Source organism: Nanorana parkeri, unplaced genomic scaffold (assembly GCF_000935625.1).
Source record: "Nanorana parkeri isolate BGI_ZX_2015 unplaced genomic scaffold, ASM93562v1 scaffold656, whole genome shotgun sequence".
NCBI classification, from domain to species: domain Eukaryota; kingdom Metazoa; phylum Chordata; class Amphibia; order Anura; family Dicroglossidae; genus Nanorana; species Nanorana parkeri.
Genome location: NW_017306924.1, coordinates 887,045 through 892,329, shown reverse-complemented (window position 1 = coordinate 892,329; position 5,285 = coordinate 887,045). Strand labels below are relative to the sequence as shown.

The 5,285-nt window shown below is 42.1% G+C and overlaps 1 protein-coding gene across 3 annotated transcripts in view; it reads left to right on the top strand.

The window, feature by feature from the left end:
• Positions 1-3,344: 3,344 nt before the first annotated feature.
• Positions 3,345-5,285, top strand: part of NLGN1 (neuroligin 1) — a 636,903-nt gene continuing 634,962 nt past the window's right edge. For all 3 annotated transcript variants that reach the window (XM_018563341.1, XM_018563339.1, XM_018563340.1), the window contains exon 1: positions 3,345-3,508. The gene's annotated coding sequence lies outside the window, so the exon portion shown is untranslated. The remainder of the gene's footprint in view (positions 3,509-5,285) is intronic.

Genomic DNA, 5,285 nt, shown 5'->3' with positions numbered 1-5,285 from the left:
TGTTTTATCCCCATATTAACAGAGTGGTGAGCAGCATCCTGTCTCTTCATGCTCACTTCTGACTCACTGGTAGTTCCAGCATCTTCCTCATCTGTAAGGTAACCATGAGCTGGCACAGGGCAAAAATGCACTTTACCTCTTTTGGAAGTGAAGCCTTCAGAACATGAGGACTGTGCATTCTTTTCCTCTATTAGGGCCTCCTCCGCCCGAATTTCTCTCAATAGTCCTGGATAGGTAGGGATATGATTCTGACCTTTCAGAAGGATTTTGAGGACAATGGGATGATTAGGTGGAGCACCCTGCAGGATTTGATCTAATCGAGTCTTGTCAACTGCCAGAGGATCTACTCCTTTCTTCTGCATGACTTGTCGTAGCACCTTGTCTACTCGAGCTACATAATCTGATAGCTTCTCTCCTCTCCTCTGGTGAGTGTGCTCCAGCTTGTATATTAGATCAGAGAGTTTCTCCACCCTTTCAAAGGCAGCACGTAAGGCATTCATGTAATCTGCGGCAGTGCAGTCCTGCTTGCCTAACCTTAAGTTACAGATGATCTCTGCAGCAGGTCCCCTCAGGCTTTCAACTATTCTCTGTTTCTTTTGCACTTCAGGAACATCCCACTCCTCCAGCGCCTGAGAAGCTTGCTCCACCCAAGTCTCGAAGTCTTCTTCCCCTGACGGGATGCGTACCTTCCCTGAATAGAACCGTAGTTTACGATATCCATAATGAGGGAATTGTGTTGTGTTTCTCGCAGAGTTTTCAGCCAGTTTCCTTATGTCCATGAAGAAAGAGGCTGGTAAGCTATTTGAGACTGACACAGAGGAGTCATTCACTTTCATTACATCAGACATGGTCTCACTGGACCCTTCTGAAGGGCTGGCTGTCACCCTTAGGGGGAGTATCTGTACTCTGATTTCGGGAGTAAGTAGAGCGTTGTCTCCCTGGAAACAATCAGTGTCCCTTTGGGAAAAAGAGGATGATTGTCTGTGGAAGGTGAATGTCCCTCTTTCCTCAGACCGACGTCTGTGAAATGGATGTAGTCTTCTAAGGCCTCCGGCAGGACATCTCGGATCGTCTAGGGGCCATCTAGGGTCCTCTAGGGTACCTGGCAATGATCTCAGTCAGCTCCGTCGGCTCCACTCACTCAGCTGGGCAGGCTGGATTACTCCGGTGGCCGGTTCAGCCACGCGACTAGGCCTCAGTTCGGGTGCTCGAACACAGTCTCTCCGGTTTAGCAGATGAACATCAGTCCTTCAGAATGCTGCTGTACCGATTCTGTGTGTCCCAATCTGTCAGTGGGAATCACACAACTCCGTTGCATGCAGTCCTAATTCACACAGTGCCCCACACACAGGCCTGTCTCCTCCAGATTCCCAAGTCAGACTGGGCACGCTCAGTCCCTGCAATCCATAGCCCTTCCTCCTTCCTCTCGCACAGCATCCTGGGAGTGGTAGTTCGCAAGAGCTCTATTAGCAATCCCCAGTGTCAGTTCTGCACTGCAACCCCCACAAATCTCTGCTTCAGATCACACACAGGGACAAGTTAACTCCTTACAGTTAGGAACAGGAATCGCTGTGATAGCACATATATGTATATTATATAGGGGCTACATTATAATTTATGATTTTGTGTTTCAAACTTTATCATACCCAGGATGTCTATTGGACTCTTGTTTGGACAGATTTAGGTGAGTTATTCCTAAGATTTACTAAGAATTACAGGCCTACAATATAAAACAACAAATTGCCACGAAAAACAATGTACCGCTTTGGCATGCTAAAATCCTGCATAGTCAGACTGCCAGGGAGGTTGAACAATTTCTGGGTGATAATATTGAATTTCATTTATTTATGGGGGATTTTTATGAATGTAAGCAGTTTCTGGCAGTCTTTTATAACATGTGAGCAGTCAGACATTTGGTGCATGTGAGCAGCCTATGACTGTCTGCTGCAACGTGTGACTAATAACAGAGGATTGTGGGTAGACCCATCATGCTATTGAAAAGAATATTTGAAAAGTTTTGTGATCGTACATCATTTTTTCTCAGACAGGTTCTTCTTTTGAAGGCTGACCAAGAATAAGTAATTGATCTTGAACAATGCCTATATACCAGGGGTGCCCACAATTTTTTGTGTTAAGATTTACTACTTTTCAAATGACGAGCTACATGAGATCTACTAACGAAAAAAAACCTCCCTCGCTCTCTCTCTCCTGGCTGTCTCTCCTCGCTCTCCTGGCGGTCTCTCCTTGATATCTCTCTCCTGGCTGTCTTTCCTCGCTCTCTCTCTCTCCTGGCTGTCAATCCTCGTTTTCTCTCCTGGCTGTGTCTCTTCGCTCTCTTGGCTGTCTCTCCTCTCTCTCTTTCCTGGCTGTCTCTCCTTGCTCTCTCTCCTGTCTGTCTCTCCCCGCTCTCTCTCCTGGATTACCTTGCTGTATTTTGCAAACAGTGCAGTGCAGCAGGCTGTGTAAACTAATATTCTTTGATGTAATACATAGCACTTCAACCACCAGTATCCACCAGAAAGGTGTCAGGGAGCTTGGCTCAGCAGACTCATGGTGATGGGTAATAATGTGTGCACAGCTAAACAAATATACCAAAATGGAATAAAGGGGCCACCATTTACACCCTTCGTGATCTACCATCATCAGCTTTGAGAGCTACTGATAGATCACGATCTACCTAATGGGCACCCCTTCAATATACTGTAACTTTGCTCGCCTCACATTAAGCCACAATCCATTTTCACTTATGGGCCGCTAGCTTCCCAAATACAACACAGCTTCTCAAAGCTATCAGGACAGAAGGATATGCGGCACAGTGCGGAGCTGAAACTCTGCCTTTTTTCAGCCCCCACATGATATCATCAACCACACCTCCAATTGTCACTCCCACCATCCATCCTACTAGCTAAAGCACTTCTGAGTTTGCAAAACACATTTTACAGTTTTATCCTTTTTTCACTTCCATAATAAAAGTGCACACCTATTAAAGTTGCAATGCCCCCCCTTTAGGTTGGTGTCTGGAGCCACCTCTGGGTCCTAATACTGCACAGAGCCAAGTTAACTGCTGCAGAAGCCATATATGGGCACGGAGGCGTTTGCTGCTGCTCCTGGATGTAGAGACAAGAGCCACTGGCAGACCTGTTCATTCTGATAGCTATTCTAGGCATCTATTCAGAGCTTTTCCCTCTCACCCCCTCCACTTTTCTCTCCCTGGGATTTCTCTCTTATTAAGCAGTCGCGGAATCTGTGGATTTTGGCTTTTGGCACGCTTAAGTTGTTTTCTGATTTTTTTTTAGATTGCTTTTTGGATTTATCTCTTTATTTTTTGGCTGTGATTGTAAAAAAAGAGGAGTCTTGCTGGAGCTGCTGGCTACTGATGCTTCCTTAACAACAAAGCATTTATTCATTTGAAGTGAAGGTACTGCAAAATGCTTCGATTCAGCATCCTTCCATCCTTTTATTAGGCTAAGTCATGTATTTATGATTGCTGATCCTGGACGTGTACAAGGTAAGGCAGATGTAAGGTGCTGCTGTGCTGAATTCCACTACAGCATCATTGACAATGCTATAAATAACTTTTCTCTGTTCTCTGTATTCCACGGTCATTTAATTGTTTCATTAAATTTAACAATTGTCCAGAGACTTGCTTTTAATGAATCAATATGCTTCAAAGTATAATAGGGATTATCACGTGCATGCTAAAGATAATTAATACACAGCACGCTGAAGTCTTCGTACTGGATGCCATTAAAATGTAGAGCTTGCACATTTACATCAGGACCATTTGTGCTGAAACTCAAAGTAACACACTTAAAAGCATGATCTGCTTTATAATCTTTGACACATATAACCATTGAATGATGTATTTCCATATTGTGTGTATTTGGGGATTTCTAAGGCTTATGTACTGAACAACACCGTACAGTAAATAACTGGTCAGCCAAGCACTTGGAGCATAAGGCTGGTACAGTATGTCCTATTCAGAAACATTTATGTGATGGATCTAGACATATGTGTAGAGCAGTTGGTGTCTGCTAAGTACAAGTGAAGTGAGGGCAAGTTATGTCAGTGCATGTGCATTCCTTATAACTGAACCATGCTGTATGCGTGTTCATCCCTGGTGATACACCACATGAACTAGCCTCTACTGTCTGCTATTGTTTTAGAAAACTGGTAGATGCTGCTATGTTCTTTCTGCCATTACCATCTGTTCTATTCATGTGTATATACCATGAATGTGTCGTGACTCATGACAATGCAAGCATACAAGCTAAAATTTTAAATCCCACAGGGGTTATTTAAGATGACCTAGCAGTGGTAGGGTTAAATGCTAAATCACAGAGATGGGCTATATTGGTCATTTTCTATGCAGCTCATATCTGCCTGGTTTTCTTTCTGACAGTTTGTCAGTTTAACTCTTTGCTTCACAGGATTTTACATTTATGTATACTTGGATCACTCCGCAGACCAGTCTTTGGGAGAGAGTGTGAGAGCTTGGAGCACATGATGTAGTAGTAAAATAATACCTAGTATGAACTCACTGTGATAAATGAATTACAGGATGCTGGACATTTGCTGCTCTGACCTCTTACATGTGACACGGTGTCTACTTGAGCAAAGCTGCCCCTTCAATAACCAGCAGTAGTAAATGAATCTGTAATTATTGGAATTTGAAAAAAAGCATTTGTATGGTTATTGTAATCATACAAGTGTCTTTCATAAAATAATGTCTTGAAAGTATCAGTAAAAATCTAAGGAATTTTTTTAACCATTATATATACTGTACAGCATGCTTGCAATGTGTTTAAGGTATATAATGCAGGTTCAAAAATTGTAATAAGTATGTACATGCACTTCTCTGTAAAAAGATGCATAGTGGTAAAACCTAACTAATTAATTTTACACTAACATATTGTATGATATTTCTGTATCATGTACAGTATTAATTTGCCACAAGACCACAAGAGCTTTATTGTTATACAAATAAATAGCCTGTAAAATAATCATATAATGTCAACAATATCCTTGCCTAATATGTTGCTTAGCCTCTGCAAGGCTAACATGAAATGAAATGCATTTGCCCTTTGCTGTTTTAATGTAATAATATGCCCTTTACTTTGGAAATTCCATGTTGTTTCCAATATCACAGAAGTCCCTTCAGGAGGATTTAATATACTCTTAAATCCTTCAAGCTTTTTTAGGGTATATTGGACTACAACAGTAATGTAACAACAATGTGTTCTGAAATAAATAGTTAAAAAAACCCTCAAAAACATAAGAAAGAA